This window comes from Triticum urartu, chromosome 2A (assembly GCF_056163025.1).
Source record: "Triticum urartu cultivar PI428250 chromosome 2A, HENAU_Tu73, whole genome shotgun sequence".
Classification (NCBI taxonomy): domain Eukaryota; kingdom Viridiplantae; phylum Streptophyta; class Magnoliopsida; order Poales; family Poaceae; genus Triticum; species Triticum urartu.
The window spans coordinates 11,551,574-11,568,666 of NC_141874.1; the positions used below are offsets into that span (position 1 = coordinate 11,551,574).

The window sequence follows — 17,093 nt, forward strand, 5'->3', positions numbered from 1 at the left end:
TATGTTATTATTTGAGGGGTCATGTAATTTTTATGTTATTTTTGGAGTGCTAAGGTAATTTTTGTGTAAAGTGAAGGAAAAGGAAAAAAATAAACAAAACGAAAAGCATGGGCCATCCTAGCCATTTTGGAAACCTAGCTTTATAAATAAAAAATTCAAAAAAATAAAAGGGCATTAAAAAAGTAAACAAATATAAGAGGGCATTATAAATTCAAAAAAATTCAAAAATATAGAAAGAATATTTTACAATGCCCTCCTGAGGTATAGACCGATGTTTTGACCAGTCAGTCTAGAGGGCATTATAAATTAATAAAAATTCAAAAAAGTATAAAACCTTGGAAACCCACCTTTGTTTGTGCAATAGATCATGTGTGCCAAAGTTGAGGTCATTTGGAGGTGGTCGAAAAAATGACCGCATTCCGGAGGGGCCATTTGGTCTAACTTAAGCCAGTTTTTGAAAAAATGTGATTTTTCCCACAACCTCCAAATCACACAAACTTTCTTGAACATGGTGACCCACATGTGCCAATCATGACTATGAAAGAAAATTTGGAAAAAAATATTTTACAATGCCCCCCTGAGGTATAGACCGATATTTTGACCAGTCAGCCTAGAGGGCATTATAAATTAATAAAAAATTCAAAAAAATATAAAACCTTGGAAACCCCCCTTTGTTTGTGCAATAGATCATGTGTGCCAAAGTTGAGGTCATTTGGAGGTGGTCAAAAAAATGACCACATTCCGGAGGGGCCATTTGGTCTAACTTAAGCCAGTTTTTGAAAAAATGTGATTTTTCCCACCACCTCCAAATCACACAAACTTTCTTGAACATGGTGACCAACATGTGCCAATCATGGCTATGAAAGAAAATTTGGAAAAAGAATATTTTACAATCCCCCCCTGAGGTATAGACCGATGTTTTGACCAGTCAGTCTAAAGGGCACTATAAATTAATAAAAAATTCAAACAAATTCAAAAAAAATTATTAGATGACTTGTCATATATGCAAAAAATATGTGTATTGAACGCAAGTGAGCATGTGTATAATTTAGTGTGGGCCAGGATGCAGGCCCGTGGTGCAGAATATCTCTGCTGCTAGTAGGCCCCACGGGGCAGAGGGGACAAGAGTTAGGCAATGTACTGCCTGCAATAGATAGGAGCTTGGGAGGGGAGTCGCAGCAGGGTATATAAACCGATGCGGCGCTCTTTCGCTTGGTGAGGTGGGACTAAACTCCCACCACCCAACGGCTATGCGCTGCGATGTGCCCTGCGCGGCTCCGCCTTGGGCCCAATTCGGGCGGGCTGGCCGAGGGCAGCCTTACTCCACTCGCTGATACGTTTTATATTTTCTTTGTTTATTTTTTTGTTTATATTTCTAATATTTAAAATCAAGTCTCTTTTTTTCTATATTATTTCTAACAGTGTTTACTAAAATTTTAAAAATATGCCAAATTCTGTTGTGTTTTATTTCATTTGTTCATACTCTTTTGTATATTGGTAATATTTACGAAATATGAACTAAAATGTTGTGTTTTAATTCAATTCTTCATTCCAATATTTCTTATCTTTATTATTTTTTAAATATTTTTAGTTTGTAAGATAAAATGTTCTGTTTTATTTCACTTCTTCATTCTAATATTTGTTCTCTTCTTTATATTTGAAATATTTGCAAAATGTAAGATAATATGTTGTCTTTTATTGCACTTATTCATTCAAATTTTTTCTTCTGTTTTCTATATTCTCCTCTTTTCTTTGTTCTAACAGTTATAAATTTAAATAATGTATGACATAATGTTCTCTCATATTTCACTTTTCATGGTTGTCTTTCCTAATTATAAATTTCATTTTCTGTTTCATACTTGAAATATTATTAAATCAAATATAGTTGGGACAATCGCATGTATGCCTCCACTTGCACCATGTACTACAAGCAGGTTCTTCTCGGTCTCACCAATTGATACCAAACTTTTATGCACACCCTACGATGACCATAGCAAGCATGCGTGGCAACTACCGTTCATTTCCGACACTCTATGCATCTTGTAGGTGTTTTGCGGTGATAAAACCCTAGAACACTGCCGCGGCGTGACGCAACGTGTGTTTTGTGTCTGAACTCGTGCACACCTTGCGGGGGGGGGGGGCACATTGGCCATGCTCACACGCTCCCAAAAGTTGGGGTCATCTCATGCATGCCCCCACATGCACCATGTACAAGCCGGACCATTCGGGTCTGCCGGAGGGCAAGTTTGGAAGAGGTTTTCCTTGACGGTCCCACCAAAAGATCCCAAACTTTTTGCACACCGTACCATGACCATGGCATGCATGTGGTAGTAGAATTCATACACCACGGCCTCATTTTTGTTGAAATCCAATTAATATCCATGTGTATTACATGTAAGTGGGCATGTGTAAAATTTATTAGATGACTTGAAGGTCAAAACATTAACTTGTCATGTATGCAAAAAAGAATTCTGTATTGAATGCAAGTGAGCATGTGTATAATTTAGTGTGTGATTTGAAGATCAATACACATGGCAATATGCCAAAAAAAGTGCCCACCTACCAGAGCAGGATAATTCATACTCCACGGCCTACATACGACTAGGAACCCTGCGGTGCATGGGCCAGGATGCAGGCCCGTGGTGCAGAATATCTCTGCTGCTAGTAGGCCCCACGGGGCAGAGGGGACGAGAGTTAGGCAATGTACTGCCTGCAATTGATAGGAGCTTGTGAGGGGAGTCGCAGCCGGGTATATAAACCGGTGCGGCGCTCCCTCGCTTGGCGAGGTGGGACTAAACTCCCACCACCCAACGGCTGTGCGCTGCGATGTGCCCTGCGCAGCTCCGCCTTGGGCCCAATTTGGGCGGGGTGGCCCAGGGCAGCCTTACCCGCACGCTGATATGTTTTATATTTTCTTTGTTTCTTTTCTTGTTTATATTTCTAATATTTAAAACCAAATCTCTTTTTTCTATATTATTTCTAAAAGTGTTTACTAAAATTTAAAAAATATGCCAAATTCTGTTGTGTTTTATTTCATTTGTTCGTTCTCTTTTGTATATTGATTATATTTACGAAATATAAACTAAAATGGTGTGTTTTATTTTAATTGTTAATTCTAATATTTCTTATCTTTATTATATTTGAAATATTTTTAGTTTGTAAGATAAAATGTTCTGTTTTATTTCACTTCTTCATTCTAATATTTGTTCTCTTCTGTATATTCGAAATATTTCCAAAATATAAGAAAATATGTTATGTTCTATTGCACTTCTTCATTATTTCAATTCTTCATTCCAAATTATAAATTTTATTTTCTGTTTGATACTTGAAATATTATTAAATCAAATGTAGTTGGGACAGTCGCATTTATACCTCCACATGCACCATGTACTAGGAGCAGGTTTATCTTCTCGGTCTCACCAATTCAGACCAAACTGTATGCACACCCTAGCATGCATGACGAGTATCGTTCATTTCCAAAACTCGATGCATTTTCTTGGGTTTTTCCGGTGACAAAACCCTACAACACTGCCCCCACGTGACGCAACGTGTGTTTTGTGTCCGAACTCATGCACACTTTGCCTGGGAGGGCACATTGGCCATGCTCACATGATCCTAAAAGTTGGGGTCATCTCATGCATGCCCCCACATGCACTATGTACAAGCAGGACCATTCGGGTCTGCCGGAGATCAGGTCTGAAATTGGTTTTTCCTTGACGGTCCCACCAAATGGTCCCAAACTTCATGCATACCCTACGATGACCATGGCATGCATGCGTGACAAGTATCGTTCATTTGCGACACTCGATGCATTTTCTAGGGTTTTCCAGTGACAAAACCCTACAACACTACCCCCACGTGACGCAACGTGCGTTTTGTGTCTGAATTCATGCACACCTTGCCTGGGGGACCACATTGGCCAAGCCCACAAGCTCCGAAAAGTTGGGGTCATCTCATGCATGCTTCCACATGCACCATGTACAAGCAGGACCATTCGGGTCTCCCGGAGGTCAGGTCTGAAATTGGTTTTCCTTGACGGTCCCACCAAATGATCCCAAACTTCATGCATACCCTACGATGACCATGGCTTGCATGCGTGACAAGTATCGTTCATTTGTGACACTCGATGCAATTTCTAGGGTTTTTTGGCGACAAAACCCTACAACACTGCCCCCACGTGACGCAACGTGCGTTTTGTGTCCGAATTCGTGCACACCTTGCCTGGGTGACCACATTGGCCAAGCCCACATGCTCCCAAAAGTTGGGGTCATCTCATGCATGCTTCCACATGCACCACATACAAGCATGACCATTCGGGTCTGCCGGAGGGCAGGTCTGAAAGTGGTTTATGCGTAACCGACGATCTCACGAAATGATCCCAAACTTAATCCGTAACCTACGATGACCATGGCATGCATGCATGACAAGTATCGTTCATTTCCGACACTCGATGCATGTATAATATTGTAGAAATGATAGAGATACTATAAATATTGTTGAACATATACATGTTGGAGAACGTTGCAAAAAACAAAAAATTTCCTACGGTTTCACCAAGATCCATCTAGGAGTTCATCTAGCAATGAGTGATCGGATTGCATCTACATACCTTTGTAGATCACGCGCGGAAGCGTTCAAAGAACGGGGATGAGGAAGCCGTACTCGACGTGATCCAAATCACCGGAGATCCTAGCGCCGAACGGACGGCACCTCCGCGTTCAACACACGTACGGTCAGCGTGACGTCTCCTCCTTCTTGATCCAGCAAGGGGAAAGGAGAGGTTGAGGAAGATGGCTCCAGCAGCAGCACGACGACGTAGTGGTGGTGGAGCTGCAGTACTTCGTCAGGGCTTCGCCAAGCTCTATGGAGGAGGAGGAGGTGTTGGAGAGGGAGAGGGAGGCACCAAAGGCGTGGGTGAGAGGCCCTCCGTCCCCCCCACTATATATAGGGAGCCCAGGGGGGGTGCCGGCCCTAGGAGATGCAATCTCCTAGGGGGGCGGCGGCCAAGGGGTGGGGGGCTTGCCCCCCAAGCAAGGGGGCGCCCCCCTTTAGGGTTTCCCCTACCCTAGGCGCATGGGCCTTAGGGGAAAGTGGCGCCCCAGCCCACTTTGGGCTGGATCCCTTCCCACTTTAGCCCATGGGGCCCTCCGGGATAGGTGGCCCCACCCGGTGGACCCCCGGGACCCTTCCGGTGCCCCCGGTACAATACCGGTGACCCCGAAACTTGTCCCGATGGCCGGAATAGCACTTCCTATATATAATTCTTTACCTCCGGACCATTCTGAAACTCCTCGTGACGTCCTGGATCTCATCCGGGACTCCGAACAACTTTCGGGTTACTGCATATACATATCCCTACAACCCGAGCGTCACCGAACATTAAGTGTGCAGACCCTACGGGTTCGGGAGACATGTAGACATGACCGAGATTGCTCTCCGGTCAATAACCAACAGCGGGATCTGGATACCCATGTTGGCTCCCACATGCTCCTCGATGATCTCATCGGATGAACCACGATGTCGAGGATTCAAGCAACCCCGTATACAATTCCCTTCGTCAATCGATATGTTACTTGCCCGAGATTCAATCGTCGGTATCCCAATACCTCGTTCAACCTCGTTACCGGCAAGTCACTTTACTCATACCGTAATGCATGATCCCATGACCAGACACTTGGTCACTTTGAGCTCATTATGATGATGCATTACCGAGTGGGCCCAGTGATACCTCTCCGTCATACGGAGTGACAAATCCCAGTCTTGATCCGTGTCAACCCAACACACTTTCGGAGATACCCGTAGTATATCTTTATAGTCACCCAGTTACTTGTGACGTTTGGTACACCCAAAGCACTCCTACGGTATCCGGGAGTTACACGATCTCATGGTCTAAGGAAAAGATACTTGACATTGGAAAACTCTAGCAAACGAACTATACGATCTTGTGCTATGTTTAGGATTGGGTCTTGTCCATCACATCATTCTCCTAATGATGTGATCTCGTTTTCAATGACATCCAATGTCCATAGTCAGGAAACCATGACTATCTGTTGATCAACGAGCTAGTCAACTAGAGGCTTACTAGGGACATGTTGGTGTCTAAGTATTCACACATGTATTACGATTTCCGAATAACACAATTATAGCATGAATAAAAGACAATTATCATGAACAAGGAAATATAATAATAATCCTTTTATTATTGCCTCTAGGGCATATTTCCAATAGTCTCCCACTTGCACTAGAGTCAATAATCTAGTTACATTGTGATGAATCGAACACCCATGGAATTCTGGTGTTGATCATGTTTTGCTCTAGGGAGAGGTTTAGTCAACGGATCTGCTACATTCAGGTCTGTATGTACTTTACAAATATCTATGTCTCCATCTTGAACATTTTCACGAATGGAGTTGAAGCGACGCTTAATGTGCCTTGTTTCTTGTGAAACCTGGGCTCCTTGGTAAGAGCAATAGCTCCAGTGTTGTCACAGAAGAGCTTGATCGGCCCCGACGCATTGGGTATGACTCCTAGGTCGGTGATGAACTCCTTCACCCAAATTGCTTCATGCGCTGCCTCCGAGGCTGCCATGTACTCCGCTTCACATGTAGATCCCGCCATGATGCTCTGCTTGCAACTGCACCAGCTTACTGCCCCACCATTCAAAATATACACGTATCCGGTTTGTGACTTAGAGTCATCTAGATCTGTGTCGAAGCTAGCGTCAACGTAACCTTTTATGACGAGCTCTTCGTCACCTCCATAAACGACAAACATTTCCTTAGTCCTTTTCAGGTACTTCAGGATATTCTTGACCGCTGTCCAGTGTTCCTTGCCGGGATTACTTTGGTACCTTCCTACCAAACTCACAGCAAGGTTTACATCAGGTCTGGTACACAGCATGGCATACATAATAGAACCTATGGCTGAGGCATAGGGGATGACACTCATCTCTTCTATATCTTCTTCCGTGGTCGGACATTGAGCTGAGCTCAATTTCACACCTTGCAACACAGGCAAAAACCCCTTCTTAGACTGATCCATATTGAACTTCTTCAATATCTTATCAAGGTATGTGCTTTGTGAAAGACCTATGAGGCGTCTTGATCTATCTCTGTAGATCTTGATGCCTAATATATAAGCAGCTTCTCCAAGGTCCTTCATTGAAAAACTCTTAGTCAACCCCTTGAACTTGTCGATAACCCTTAGCGACAAGCCGAGCTTTATAGATGGTCACATTACCATCCGCGTCTGTCTTCTTCTTAAAGATCCATTTATTTTCTATGGCTCGCCGCTCTACGGGCAAGTCAGTCAAAGTCCATACTTCATTTTCATACATGGATCCTATCTCGGATTTCATGGCTTCCAGCCATTTTTCGGAATCCGGGCCCGCCATCGCTTCTTCATAGTTCAAAGGTTCACCGTTGTCTAACAACATGATTTCCAAGACAGGGTTGCCGTACAAATCTAGTGCGGAACGTGTCCTTGTGGACCTTCGAATTTCAGTAGGAGCTTGATCAGAAGTATCTTGATCATCATCATTAACTTCCTCTCTAGTCGGTCCAGGCACCTTAGGAACATTTTCTTGAGTTGCGCCATTTTCCGGTTCAAGAGGTAATACTTCATCAAGTTCTACTTTCCTCCCACTTACTTCTTTCGAGAGAAACTCCTTCTCTAGAAAGGATCCATTCTTGGCAACAAAGATCTTGCCTTCGGATCTGAGGTAGAAGGTATACCCAATAGTTTCTTTAGGGTATCCTATGAAGACACATTTTTCCGACTTGGGTTCGAGCTTTTCAGGTTGAAGTTTCTTGACATAAGCATCGCATCCCCAAACTTTTAGAAATGACAGCTTAGGTTTCTTCCCAAACCATAATTCATACGGTGTCGTCCCAACGGATTTCGACGGAGCCCTATTTAAAGTGAATGCGGCAGTCTCTAAAGCATAGCCCCAAAAAGATAGCGGTAAATCGGTAAGAGACATCATAGATCGCACCATATCTAATAGAGTGCGATTACGACGTTCGGACACACCATTACGCTGAGGTGTTCCAGGCGGCGTGAGTTGTGAAACTATTCCACATTTTCTTAAGTGTGTGCCAAACTCGTGACTCAAGTATTCTCCTCCACGATCTGATCGCAGGAACTTGATTTTCCTGTCACGTTGATTCTCAACCTCACTCTGAAATTCCTTGAACTTTTCAAAGGTCTCAGACTTGTGTTTCATTAAGTAGACATACCCATATCTACTCAAGTCATCAGTGAGGGTGAGAACATAACGATAGCCACCGCGAGCCTCAACACTCATTGGACTGCACACATCAGTATGTATGATTTCCAATAAGTTGGTTGCTCGCTCCATTGTTCCTGAGAACGGAGTCTTGGTCATTTTACCCATGAGGCATGGTTCGCACGTGTCAAATGATTCGTAATCAAGAGACTCTAAAAGTCCATCAGCATGGAGCTTCTTCATGCGTTTGACACCTATGTGACCAAGGCGGCAGTGCCACAAGTATGTGGGACTATCATTATCAATCTTACATCTTTTGGTACTCACACTATGAACATGTGTAGCATTACACACGAGATTCATTAAGAATAAACCATTCACCATCGGAGCATGACCATAAAACATATCTCTCATATAAATAGAACAACCATTATTCTCGGATTTAAATGAGTAGCCATCTCGAATTAAACGAGATCCTGATACAATGTTCATGCTCAAAGATGGCACTAAATAACAATTATTAAGGTTTAAAACTAATCCCGAAGGTAAATGTAGAGGTAGCGTGCCGACGGCGATCACATTGACCTTGGAACCATTCCCGACGCGCATCGTCACCTCTTCCTTCGCCAGTCTCCGCTTATTCCGCAGCTCCTATTTTGAGTTACAAATGTGAGCAACCGCACCGGTATCAAATACCCAGGAGCTACTATGAGCACTGGTAAGGTACACATCAATTACATGTATATCACATATACCTTTCGTGATGCCGGCCTTCTTGTCCGCTAAGTATTTGGGGCAGTTCCGCTTCCAGTGACCACTTCCCTTGCAATAAAAGCACTCAGTCTCGGGCTTGGGTCCATTCTTTGGCTTCTTCCCGGCAGCTTGCTTGCTGGGCGCGGCAACTCCCTTGCCGTCCTTCTTGAAGGCTTTCTTACCCTTGCCCTTCTTGAACTTAGTGGTTTTATTCACCATCAACACTTGATGTTCCTTTTTGACTTCTACCTCTGCTGATTTCAGCATTGCAAATACTTCAGGAATGGTCTTTTCCATCCCCTGCATATTGAAGTTCATCACAAAGCTCTTGTAGCTCGGTGGAAGCGACTGAAGGATTCTGTCAATGACCGCGTCATCCGGGAGATTAACTCCCAGCTGAGTCAAGCGGTTATGCAACCCAGACATAGTGAGTATGTGCTCACTGACAGAACTGTTTTCCTCCATCTTACAGCTGAAGAAATTGTCGGAGACTTGATATCTCTTGACCCAGGCATGAGCTTGGAAAACCATTTTCAGCTCTTCGAACATCTCATATGCTCCGTGTCTCTCAAAACGCTTTTGGAGCCCCGGCTCTAAGCTGTAAAGCATGCCGCACTGAACGAGGGAGTAGTCATCGGTACGTGCCTGCCAAGCGTTCATAACGTCTTGTTCTGCAGGGAGAACAGGTGCGTCACCTAGCGGTGCTTGTAGGACATAATCTTTCTTGGCAGCTATGAGGATGATCCTGAGGTTCCGGACCCAGTCCGTGTAGTTGCTGCCGTCGTCTTTCAGCTTGGTTTTCTCTAGGAACGCGTTGAAGTTGAGGACTACGTTGGCCATTTGATCTACAAGACATATTGTAAAAATTTAGACTAAGTTCATGATAATTAAGTTCATCTAATCAAATTATTCAATGAACTCCCACTTAGATAGACATCCCTCCAGTAATCTAAGTATAACATGATCCGAGTTAACTAGGCCGTGTCCGATCATCACGTGAGACGGACTAGTCAACATCGGTGAATATCTTCATGTTGATCGTATCTTCTATACGACTCATGCTCGACCTTTCGGTCTTCTGTGTTCCGAGGCCATGTCTGTACATGCTAGGCTCGTCAAGTCAACCTAAGTGTTTGCATGTGTAAATCTGTCTTACACCCGTTGTATGTGAATGTTGGAATCTAACACCCGATCATCACGTGGTGCTTCGAAACAACGAACTGTCGCAACAGTGCACAGTTAGGGGGAACACTTTCTTGAAATTATTATGAGGGATCATCTTATTTACTACCGTCGTTCTAAGTAAACAAGATGCAGAAACATGATAAACATCACATGCAATCAAATAATAATAGTGACATGATATGGCCAATATCACATAGCTCCTTTGATCTCCATCTTGGGGCTCCATGATCATCTTGTCACCAGCATGACACCATGATCTCCATCATCATGATCTCCATCATCATGATCTCCATCATCGTGTCTCCATGAAGTTGCTCGCCAACTATTTCTTCTACTACTATGGCTAACACGTTTAGCAATAAAGTAAAGTAATTTACATGGCGTTTCTCAATGACACGCAGGTCATACAAAAAAATAAAGACAACTCCTATGGCTCATGTCGGTTGTCATACTCATCGACATGCAAGTCGTGATTCCTATTACAATAGCATGAACATCTCATACATCACATATATATCATTCATCATTCATCACAACTTTGGCCATATCATATCACAAAGCACTTGCTGCAAAAACAAGTTAGACGTCCTCTAATTGTTGTTGCAAGTTTTACGTGGCTGAAATAGGGTTCTAGCAAGAACGTTTTCTTACCTACGTGAAAGCCACAACGTGATTTGTCAACTTCTATTTACCCTTCACAAGGACCCTTTTCATCAAATCCGCTCCAACTAAAGTGGGAGAGACAGACACCCGCCAGCCACCTTATGCAACTAGTGCATGTCAGTCAGTGGAACCGGTCTCACGTAAGCATACGTGTAAGGTTGGTCCGGGCCGCTTCATCCCACAATACCGTTGAAGCAAGATAAGACTAGTAGCGGCAAGAAAGTTGACAACATCTACGCCCACAACAAATTGTGTTCTACTCGTGCAAAGAGAACTACGCATAGACCTAGCTCTGATACCACTGTTGGAGAACGTTGCAGAAAACAAAAATTTTCCTACGGTTTCACCAAGATCCATCTAGGAGTTCATCTAGCAACGAGTGATCGGATTGCATCTACATACCTTTGTAGATCACGCGCGGAAGCGTTCAAAGAACGGGGATGAGGAAGCCGTACTCGACGTGATCCAAATCACCGGAGATCCTAGCGCCGAACGGACGGCACCTCCGCGTTCAACACACGTACGGTCAGCGTGACTTCTCCTCCTTCTTGATCCAGCAAGGGGAAAGGAGAGGTTGAGGAAGATGGCTCCAGCAGCAGCACGACGACGTGGTGGTGGTGGAGCTGCAGTACTCCGTCAGGGCTTCGCCAAGCTCTGTGGAGGAGGAGGAGGAGGTGTTGGAGAGGGAGAGGGAGGCACCAAAGGCATGGGTGAGAGGCCCTCCTTCCCCCCCACTATATATTGTGAGCCCAGGGGGGGCTCCGGCCCTAGGAGATGCAATCTCCTAGGGGGGCGGCGGCCTAGGGGTGGGGGGCTTGCCCCCCAAGCAAGGGGGCGCCCCCCTTTAGGGTTTCCCCTACCCTAGGCGCATGGGCCCTAGGGGAAAGTGGCGCCCCAGCCCACTTTGGGCTGGATCCCTTCCCACTTTATCCCATGGGGCCCTCCGGGATAGGTGGCCCCACCCGGTGGACCCCCGGGACCCTTCCGGTGGTCCCGGTACAATACCGGTGACCCCGAAACTTGTCCCGATGGCCGAAATAGCACTTCCTATATATAATTCTTTACCTCCGGACCATTCCAAAAGTCCTCATGACGTCCTGGATCTCATCCGGGACTCCGAACAACTTTCGGGTTACTGCATATACATATCCCTACAACCCGAGCGTCACCGAACCTTAAGTGTGCAGACCCTACGGGTTCGGGAGACATGTAGACATGACCGAGATTGCTCTCCGGTCAATAACCAACAGCGGGATCTGGATACCCATGTTGGCTCCCACATGCTCCTCGATGATCTCATCGGATGAACCACGATGTCGAGGATTCAAGCAACCCCGTATACAATTCCCTTCGTCAATCGGTATGTTACTTGCCCGAGATTCGATGGTCGGTATCCCAATACCTCGTTCAATCTCGTTACCGGCAAGTCACTTTACTCGTACCGTAGTGCATGATCCCGTGACCAGACACTTGGTCACTTTGAGCTCATTATGATGATGCATTACCGAGTGGGCCCAGTGATACCTCTCCATCATACGGAGTGACAAATCCCAGTCTTGATCCGTGTCAACCCAACAGACACTTTCGGAGATACCCATAGTATATCTTTATAGTCACCCAGTTACGTTGTGATGTTTGGTACACCCAAAGCACTCCTATGGTATCCGGGAGTTATACGATCTCATGGTCTAAGGAAAAGATACTTGACATTGGAAAACTCTAGCAAACGAACTATACGATCTTGTGCTATGTTTAGGATTGGGTCTTGTCCATCACATCATTCTCCTAATGATGTGATCTCGTCATCAATGACATCCAATGTCCATAGTCAGGAAACCATGACTATCTGTTAATCAACGAGCTAGTCAACTAGAGGCTTACTAGGGACATGTTGGTGTCTAAGTATTCACACATGTATTACGATTTCCGGATAACACAATTATAGCATGAATAAAAGACAATTATCATGAACAAGGAAATATAATAATAATCCTTTTATTATTGCCTCTAGGGCATATTTCCAATAATACAAGTATACAATAACTAATATGTGTCACAAAGAGTTTTTTTTAGGGATGAACCAATGATATTTATTTTGAGGGAAGAAACAATGCAGGTAGGTGGGCTAGCCCAGACCGCAAATAAGTGTCGGATCCATATTGTGGAGCCCACAACGCTGCGCTTTCCATGCACGTCGATCACACGCACGTCGATCACAGGAGTAGTTGTCGTTCTGTTACACAATTCTGGGATCATGCTAATCCATATGTTCCTAATCCTACGATTGAGGAGCATGTTCAGCCTCGCTTCAACGGAGGAAAATATAGATCGCGAGATTGGCCACAGGGAAGTTATGATGATCTAGGCGTCGACCTAATATATAATCTCCTCCTCCTCGCACATGTCGTCGACTAGATCGACTCCTGCCGGCGAGGCGTCGACAGCTCCGTCCGCCGCATCCCACACGCCACAAAAACCCCGAGAAGATCAAGGTCGTCCGCACGTGCAGGCCGACCTCGACGAACTACGTCAAGAACGCATCACCGACTTCTTTCATCTTCGTCGACCGATCAAGTAAATTGTCCTCCTTCCCTCGCGCCTTCATAGCAAGCTACTTCCTCCGTCTCGTTGCTTTGATGGACTTAGGTTTACCACATATTTTCAACAAGTATGAACTCAACTAGATGTGTTCTGACCAGATGGCGTAGATGAAAACATTCTTTGGTTCTTTCATAGCATGGTAGAATAAGATGTTGTTTCTCGAGAAGCATGATGCAATACATTTTTTGTCACAAGATCCAATTATATTTTTGTCACACGATCCAATTATATTGTTGTGCACATAGAACATTAAAGACGAATTAACATTAGATGTTGATGAACCTCAAATAGGTACCATTGCTATAGACTCTAGTTTATTTACAGCTCAACAATTTGTCACCCTGTTAGTAAGACAACCAGACGAATTAGTAACAGTTTACCATATTAAATTTATTGATTATATAATTTATATGATACTCAAAGAACTTGATCAGATGCAAGTAAATTCAATTACCAATTGTAGTTATTTTTTTATTGCCTCATGTCATCACACACTTGGCTGCATGTTGCAGTATACATGGTGATAGTTTTGTATTTCCATTAGTGTTATTTTTGCATTAGTGTTAGCTACTGCCAGAAAGTTTTATATTTTTGCATGCCTATTGTTATTTTTGCTTTAGTGTTAGCTAATGTCACGAAGTTATATATTTTCTTTCAACAGGATGGACGAGCTGAATGGAGAAATAGTATGCGCAGTTGAGAAATGGTGCAAGCTTGTTGCAGATCTATCGAACGGTCAACGCGCTAGAGTGGCTGATACAACATTGCGCAGCATGCTGCAGATAGCATCTATTAAGATGCGTACCCTGCTGATTAGGTATATGATTGAGAATTTTCAGGCCAGCATGGGCAGATTCATTATACAAGAGCAGGTTGGGGAGGTGACTCTCGGTGCGGTCGACGTCGAGTGCATCTTTAACCTCGAGAACCAAGGACTGTCCGCTTCGGACATTCTAACTAAAGAAGGCGAGGACATGAAGGCGCGGGTGCCGCCACAATTTCTCAGTAAGACATCAGAAAACATAGTGATAGATAATCTCATTGAGGACATAATTAAAAGTAAAGCCACCGACGATGATTTCCTTCGCAAAGTAGTGCTTGTCCTGTTAGGAACAATTATTACTCCCATGTCGAGCAAGATTGTGCCAAAGCAGTACTACGCTTTGGTCGAAGATGTGAAACGTATTTCAAAGATTAACTGGAATGCCTTCACCATGCATGTTCTCCTTGATTGCCTTCGCATAGTGAAGAAAGGCTAACACCTCCGCCAAACAGAAATTTGAGGCGGCGTGAGCGGCGCACCACACACGGAGAAGCCTTCTTCTTGACCACCGTTCTGTTGGACAGCTGCGCCACCTGATCCTGAGCCACCTCCTCTTCTTCAACCTTCACTATGTCAGGGAGGAGGGGAAGGAGCTCGACGTCGATGGGCATTGTATTGCCACCCTCGACAGCGACCGGCGCTACCATCTGCACAGCGTCCTCCTCGCCCTCCTCATGGTCCAACGGCAACACTGGCTTTGACACATGGCGGACCTGGTAGTCCGGGCTGACGGGCGCAGGGACAGTGAGCTCGACGTCGACGCGGTCTGCCCTCGATGCGACGCGTGCTGAATCTGGCCGCAGCGTCATGGTGGTGGAGCAGTACATCCACCACCTTGCGCGCTAAATAGGAGAGTCGCTCAGCGTGGCCTCTCGCATTGCCCACACGAGTAGGACAGTCGGCGGGACACGGCGGCCGTAGGGGAAGGCGCGCTTCCTCTCGGCGTCGGTGAGGACTTTGACGAGGCCACGCGCGTGGTTGACTAACATCTCCGTGCTGGGGAACCAGCCGCACACCTCCGTCAACTGCGCGCGTCGCCCCTCGTCATCGCCGGCGAGGTCCATCATCGCTCTCTGCCAGCCGAGGCTTCTCTCCATGGAGGCGGCTGCAGCGGTCGCCGGCAAGGGTATTCTCGATCTACTGTAGGTGGAGATAAGAGGGGAGTTCGAACCGGCGCCCTTGGGAGGTGGGTGAGTGTGTGGTGGGGAGGAGAGTGGTACAATTACTTATTTAATGGCATTTAGGACGTGGGCAGGGGAAATGTACAATAATATTCTTTCTACCTCCCGCCCGAGTCATTACACAATAAAGAATTGTTTTTGATTTTTGTTTACAGGGAAACATCTTACTTTATTTAAACAAAGACTGGGATCTCGTCTGCTAATACAATAAGAATACAATCAGGGGGCCAAAGCCTCCAAACCAAAGAAACACAAGCGCCTACAGCTACCTTAGGCAAAGTATGAGCCGGTCGATTAACACAGTAAATAATGGAAGTAAGTGTTCTACTCTTGTTCCTTCTCCACTTTTCTGCACCTGATAGAAGACAAGCTAAGTTAATGAATGATACAAACTTTAATAATCCACAATGCATGCAAACACTTACTTCTGATTTAGTTTGCATCTCTTGCTACGTCTAGTGTGTCCTACCAATTTTCAAGCGCCGCACCGGGTTTTCAACTCATCAAAAGAGAGTGGTCTACCATTTTTCGAGACAGGGCGGCTCTCATCTGCCTTTGTTGCACCTTTGCTTGACACTTTCATAGGATCTTTAACCTCAATCATGTTGCCTTCACCATCGTCCACATATTCAACTGCACATTTACTGATGTCATTTGTTTGCTTCAACAAATTTTCCTGTAGCAGATCATACTCATGACTCTTAGCTATCACAGCCTTCAAACTCTCCTGTAACTGATCCCACAAAGCAGGGTGTTTGCATGCCGCATGCATAGCTTCAGACGCTAACACACTGACCTGGCTATATTTCATTCTTTCCCCGGCCCCAGTCCAACCAAATCCCAACAGATCGCTTGTGCGCCTCGCGGGCAGTCCCAACCTTGCTTCTTTCGTGAACCGAATAAGAACTAAACACTTTGGTATTTCAGATATGTTCAAGTGCTTCAGTACATGGAATATATGCTTGCAAGGTAGACCTTTCGAATCGTTCTTCTGCAGCTGCACCTTATAGTTTCTGCGGAATTTACTGGTGTATACTCCACCCAAAAACGGCGCTTCCGGTTATTCTTCCAGGCCACGATGTACTGCTGTGATCCGTCTCCCAGCTTAATTTCTACAATCTCCATGCCGTCAATTTTTCTAAGATCATCTTGCAACATATAGAAGTTTGCTGGAGTGAAGACGTGAGAAGCAGCTATCTCAAGTTCCCTCGAGCTAGTAACTGGCACCGGTAAACTCTGTGAGGCCGTGCAGTCATCTCGCGCCTCGTTTTCACGGATACGCACAACGGCGTTCTCATAGTGCAAAATCATATCCACCAGGGTCATTTCACCGTCTAGGTGGAGGTGAAGGCATGAGTTCAGGCTTTCACTCCGCTGGTTGCTTTTCATGCCAAGCCAAAACCCCTCAGTTAGATATGACGTGGCCCACAGTCTCCTCTTCTTATACATCCGCCTCAACCATGTTACAGCTTTTTCCGACTGCCATCTTTTGGAAAATGCATGCCATCTCTACTCAAACGTTGCCGTGGACGTGCTGTAGTACAGAAGAGTTCGGAACTCCTTCAAGGACTTGTGACTGAGGTGAATCTTCATATTTTTCTCTATGTGCCACGTACATATACGGTGCCACACGTCTGGCAAGACTTCGCAAATTGCCTTG

The 17,093-nt window shown here is 45.0% G+C and overlaps 1 pseudogene; it reads right to left on the reverse strand.

Annotated features, from left to right (window-relative positions):
• Positions 1-15,908: 15,908 nt before the first annotated feature.
• Positions 15,909-16,829, reverse strand: LOC147982863 (protein FAR1-RELATED SEQUENCE 9-like; annotated as a pseudogene).
• Positions 16,830-17,093: the final 264 nt, after the last annotated feature.